General features: G+C 51.5%; 1 pseudogene; it reads left to right on the forward strand.

The window, feature by feature from the left end:
• Window positions 1-2,734, forward strand: part of LOC119292634 — a 13,530-nt pseudogene extending 10,796 nt beyond the window's left edge.
• Window positions 2,735-6,588: the final 3,854 nt, after the last annotated feature.

Below are 6,588 nucleotides of genomic sequence, written 5' to 3' on the forward strand. Positions count from 1 at the left end.
TCTTGATTAGATTAACCTAATTACTAGTTAACTTAATTAACCCCCTGATTAGACTAATCAATCAATGACATGAGGGTCCCACACATAGTTGACCCAGTCAACTCTGTTGACTGCTGACGTCAGCATGACATCATGCTGATGTCATAAAACCAAATTTCGAATTAAATTAAATAACTAATTAAATTCCAAAAACTAATAAAATCTTTAGAAAATCATATCTTTTAATCCGTGACTTGGATTAAATTATTTTCAACATGAAAGTTGCTCAGAACGACGAGACGAATCCGGATACGCGGTCCGTTCGTCCGCCACACACCCCTAACCTATCGAACCCGCAACTTTCCCCCTCCGGCTCCTCTGCCCGAAAACACGAAACACCGGGAATACTTTCCCGGGGGTTTCCCCCCCTTCACCGGTATCACCTACTACCGCGTTAGGGCACACCGAACACCGCGTATTGCCTTGATATTTTTTGTGGTGCTTTGTTTGCTCTGTATTCATTATTTCTTCCCCCTCTTCTCTCCGGTAGACTACGAGACCGACGCTGCTGCTGACCAGTTCGACTACGGAGTTGACGACCCCTCTCTCTTGCCAGAGCAACCAGGCAAGCCCCCCCCCCTTGATCACCAGATATCGCCTATTCTACTCTATACTGGTTGCATTAGAGTAGTGTAGCATGTTACTGCTTTCGTTAATCCTATTCTGATGCATAGCCTGACATTGTCGCTACATCTGTTGATACCTTACCTGCAATCCTATATGCTTAGTATAGGATGCTAGTTTATCATCATTGGCCCTACATTCTTGTCAGTCTGCCTTGCTATACTATCGGGCCGTGATCACTTGGGAGGTGATCACGGGTATATATTATACATACATACATACTATACAGATGGTGACTAAAGTCGGGTCAGCTCGTTGAGTACCCGCAAGTGATTCTGACGAGGGGGCTGAAAGGACAGGTGGCTCCATCCCGGTAGAGGTGGGCCTGGGTTCCCGACGGCCCTCGACTGTTACTTTGTGGCGGAGCGACAGGGCAGGTTGAGACCACCTAGGAGACAGGTGGGCCTGGCCCTGTTCGGCGTTCGCGGATACTTAACACGCTTAACGAGATCTTGGTATTTGATCTGAGTCTGGCTACGAGCCTATACGCACTAACCATCTACGTGGGAGTAGTTATGGGTATCCCGACGTCGTGGTATCAGCCGAAGCACTTCAGACGTCAGCGACGGAGCGGCGCGCGCCGAATTGGACTGGAACGCCACTAGGCTAGGTCTGCTTTCGGCCGCCCTCGCAACGTGCAGGTGTGCTATGGGCGATGGGCCCAGACCCCTGTGTGCTTAGGTTTAGACCGGCGTGCTGGCCTCTCTGTTGTGCCTAGGTGGGGCTGCGACGTGTTGATCTTCCGCGGCCGGGCATGACCCAGGAAAGTGTGTCCGGCCAAATGGGATCAAGCGTGTTGGGTTATGTGGTGCACCCCTGCAGGGAAGTTAATCTATTCGAATAGCCGTGATCTTCGGTAACAGGACGACTTGGAGTTGTACCTTGACCTTATGACAACTAGAACCGGATACTTAATAAAACACACCCTCCCAAGTTCCACAGACAACCCGGTGATCGCTTTTCTACAGGGCGACGAGAGGAGGATCGCCGGGTAGGGTTATGCTATGCGATGCTACTTGGAGATGCTGCTTGGAGATGCTACTTGAAGATGCTACTTGGAGGACTTCAATCTACTCTCTCCTACATGCTGCAAGACGGAGGCTGCCAGAAGCGTAGTCTTCGACAGGATTAGCTATCCCCCTTTTATTCTGGCATTCTGCAGTTCAGTCCACCGATATGGCCCTTTACACATATACCCATGCATATGTAGTGTAGCTCCTTGCTTGCGAGTACTTTGGATGAGTACTCACGGTTGCTTTTCTCCCTCTTTTCCCCTTTCCCTTCTACCTGGTTGCCGCAACCAGATGCTGGAGCCCTGGAGCCAGACGCCACCGTCGACGATGACCCCTACTACACCGAAGGTGCCTACTACTACGTGCAGCCCGCTGACGACGACCAGGAGTAGTTTAGGAGGATCCCAGGCAGGAGGCCTGCGCCTCTTTCGATCTGTATCCCAGTTTGTGCTAGCCTTCTTAAGGCAAACTTGTTTAACTTATGTCTGTGCTCAGATATTGTTGCTTCCGCTGACTCGTCTATGATCGAGCACTTGTATTCGAGCCCTCGAGGCCCCTGGCTTGTATTATGATGCTTGTATGACTTATTTATGTTTTAGAGTTGTGTTGTGATATCTTCCCGTGAGTCCCTGATCTTGATCGTACACATTTGCGTGCATGATTAGTGTACGGTCAAATCGGGGGCGTCACAATATGGGACTGATTTCTGCTCTATGCATAGAACAAGTTTGCTGAGTGGCTATAATTCTGCCATGAAATGCTGCCAGCACCAGCGCCTGAACGTTGGGCCAAGGAGGCAGAGCCATCCAAAAGAAGAAACTCACACTCCGTGACTGGAGGGGAAAGGGCTCAAAAAAGGCAGAACACCGATGAATATGTTAACAACATTAGAAGCTTTAGTGATGTTGAGGTTTGAAATGTGTTAATTAAGTACTTTTGCGGTAATCAATTTTCATTTTTACTCATAAGAATCTTAAGTATTGTTTGCACATTTCCAGACGGTAGAGGAAAAGGGCAGAGTTTTGATTTGTCAGAATAATACGCTGAAGGCACAGTGAGTAATGAATTTTTAGCTTGTTATTAAGTTTTTTCTGCTCGCCGTTCTCTGGATTGCATAGGCCATGTCTGAAACGACAATCACTTTTAATAATATACTCCCTCTGTCCCATAATATAAGATGTTTTTGCAAGCTAAACTAGCTTGCAATTGTCTTACATTGTGGGACGGAGGGAGTACTACATAAATATGAATTTACTAAGCAAATTTATTATAGCAGGTTTATTGTGTATCAGTCCTTTTGTTTAATGGATGTAGAGAACGTGTAGTTAGCAAAAAGAAGAAGAATTGTGACTTACCCTGGTCAATTGACGCACAATTGATATTTCGTGAAAAGGTGTATCTTCCTTTGTTTATTATGGTATTATAGTAATCTAAACAACAAAAAACCGTGCACATGCTTTCATTAATTAGTGACACACAAGCTGATATCGAACATATAAGCCACTCTAGGCAACCCGCCTTCCTGGGGCACCTGCGAGCGCTGGGCTTCATGGAACACACGATCTTTTTGTTGTGGTACGACTAACCTCACTGTCAATCTTTTCACCGTTGCTTCATGTTTCACATTTATACTGCCTGCTAAAATGGATGACTTGTGGACCTTATTAGGTGCGGGGTCACGAAATAAGATGATTTTTCTCCTGTTTCGTGTACACTTCGTCGGGAAACCTAGACTCCCAGCGGTAAAAGGCGAGTGCCAGTGAAAACGACGCATCCTCCTCGCTCAATCCACTCCTTCCTTCCCGCCACCGCTGCCTCCTCTCTCTCCTTCCACGATGCCAAGCCCCCGTCCCTCGTCCAACCTCGGTGCCGGCGGTGCTCTCTTCTATGCGCCGCCCACCATCGCGGAGTCCTTTGTGCTGGCTTTCACAAGCTGGGTTGCTGCCCCCTCTCCTCCGGTGCTCTGCCTCAACCTCTCCATGAAAATGGTGGAAGGCAGCGGCCTAGCGCCTCCTTGGAACACCTCCCTGTGTATGTTCCTTCTCCCGATTCCTTCCTCCCTCACAATTAGGATCTGGGCATGTGGTTTTTATGGTGGATATGAAAGATGGAGGATGAGCAGGACGGAGGTGGGGGGAGGACCGTGATGCCAGAGTATCCAGGATGCACATCTACAGCCTCGCCATCTTCTTCCCCTCAGTTTTTACCTCTTGATCCCCCAGTTCTCTGGTAATCTGATTTTATTTTCTTGATTTTTCTGAACACAGTGCAGATCTGAAAAAGAAGAGAAGAGGAAGAATCTTGAGGAAGATTTTGGTGAATAACAAGGTGAATTCTCTTTCTAACAAAGTCAGGTTTGTTCCCGCTTTTTGATGTTATTGTTTATTTTATTTTGCTTATGTTCCAGTGACCTATGTTCTATACTGAATCCATCTTTTCTAAGAAAGAAAGAATTGGGGGATAGGAAGTCTTATTCAGTTGAATGTTCGACCTGTTTATAACTTCTTTATTCACCGTTTGAAGACTGAAACCGGAATTACATCTGCAGATCTTGTTTCTTGTCCTCTTGGATGGCTATTGTTGCAAAAACTGAGCGGCGGTTTTTGTAACACGCAGCAGTAGTGGCTGCATTGAACAAGAGATCTGTTTTTACATGGATGTTCTCATTCAAATGCCAAAGAATGCAAAAACAACAAGAAGAAAAAATGCTCACTCCACTTCGTGTTAAAGCTACTTCTACATAAATGGAATTGGATTTTAGTGATCCATCTTGGAAGCAGAAGTTTCAGGAAGACTGGAATGATCGTTTTAATTTGCCACATATTTCAGATACATATGACTTGAAACCAAGGCCAACTACATTCTCACCCAAGAAAACGAGGTTCTGTGCACCCTCTCTCCTTTGTCATCTTTGTATTAGTTATGCAGCATTTCTTATCCAACTCTATCTATTATCACCTACGGATATGTGGAATGATTACGTGGACAATGATCTGAAAATTCAGCATGATACTGGAAGACTCAGCTGCTAATTTGATATTTCACATGTCATGGCGTTACAGTCATCATTAACCTGGGTGAGATCAATTACTCCTCATGTACAGAAGATATGAAGATATGTTGTTGTAGTCTTTAAGACATTGGCAATCAGCAGGCATCATTGCAAAGCTTTGATGTTAACTTTCGTAATAATATGGTATTTAAACAATGAATAATAGATGTAAATATCATGTCAAATCTACTACTATTATTCTCATATGGTGAATCTAAATACTTCTGTGTAGTGGCATGTCGGATGAGCCCCCGCTCCGCTCCGCTCCCCTCCCAGCCCTCCCGCCGCCGTCCAGCCCTCGCTGGCGGCCCTCCCCTCCCAGCCCTCTGCCCCAGCCATGCCCTCCTCCCGGCGCTATGGCCTCTAGCAACGCCGACGGGGGCGCGCGCCACCGACACCGACTCCTCCGGTCGGCGCTCCTACCGCGACGTGGCCTGCAGCTCCACCCCTGCACTGCCGCTCCTCCAGCTACAGTCCGCCCAAGCCCCGGCCCAGCGCGTGCCCGCCTCCTCCCGCCTCGGCCCCCGCTTGGAGGTCCACCGCGTCGAGCGCGTGGAGGCGGAGGCGCCGGACGAGGGCGGCGCCTGGCTGCGACCGAGGGGCAGGGGTCGGCGCCGCCGCACCCAACGCACTGAGGCTCCCGCGCCTCGCTCTCGCTGCAGTCCCACGCCAGAGGAAGAGGCCGGCCTCTGCTTCCGCTGCCTCTACCCGGGCCACCACGTCCGTGACTGCATGAACAAGGTCAGGTGCAGACACTGCCTCCTCTCCGGCGACATCTCCCGGGAATGCACGCCTGAGCGCAGAGCTAGGGACCGCGCGTTGCAGTAGGCCCCGCTTCAGCCGCGGCGCCACGCCACTCCGCCGCCGCCCCCTCCTCCGCCCATGCGCGCCACGCCAACGGCTGTGCAAGCCGCTGATCCCCCGAGTCCAGTTCGCGTCATCCTCTCTCAGTCTATGGAGATGGAGAAGGCGGAGGAAGTGCTGCGGTGCGGGATGGTCGCCTCCATCACGGGCACCAGGCCCGTGGTCACCACGGACGAGGTTGCGGATACGCTGTACACCACTCTCGAGTTGCGCCCCGGGGACTTCACGATCCACATCCACCATCCCGAGGATTTCCTCATCATCTGCAACACGCAGCCATCAAGAACAGGATCTGCGGCGACCACTTCATCAACGGCCCCAACTTCGCGCTCTCCCTCCGCCCTTGGAGTAAGCTTGCCCACGCCGGCTGTGACAGGTTCGAGCAACGCGTCGAGCTTGAGCTCCGCGGCATCCCTACCCAGGCGTGGCTCCTATCCAGGCTGAGCACCTCCTTGGCTCGAGCTGTTGGGTGGAGCGCCTCCACCCCGAAACGAGGTCGCATCCGCTGCCAAGCCATCTTCGAGATCGTTGAGCTCGTCTCGGCGCGCGTCCCGTCCGAGGCCCCCTCCGTCCGTACGCTGACCTACCCTGTCTCCATCCGGCTTGTCAGCGCGGACGTCGAGCGGTTGCCGCTGCCACCGGACCCCGTGCAGACGCCGGCGACCATGGAGGCGCCGAGGATGGCCACGGCCACCCCGACGCAACGCTCGACGCGGCCCCGCTCGTCGCCGTGGCCGCAAGCGTCGTCGCCATGATGCCGCTTCGCCAACCACTGGGCGCACCCATGGCAGAGCTTTCGATGCCCTCACCTGGTCCACCGTTGCCGGCTCCCGCCGCGGACGGGGTGGCCAACGCCACTGGTTGGTGCTCGGCGGACACCCGCCAGCATATGGCGCCACCGCGTCAAGATCCAACCGCCAGCGCCACGAGGATGTCACCCTGGCCTGCGCAAGCCGGGGCCCGCCGACAACGTCGTCGTCACTCGAAAATGCGTCT

The sequence above is a fragment of the Triticum dicoccoides genome, chromosome 4B (assembly GCF_002162155.2).
Source record: "Triticum dicoccoides isolate Atlit2015 ecotype Zavitan chromosome 4B, WEW_v2.0, whole genome shotgun sequence".
Taxonomy (NCBI): Eukaryota; Viridiplantae; Streptophyta; class Magnoliopsida; order Poales; family Poaceae; genus Triticum; species Triticum dicoccoides.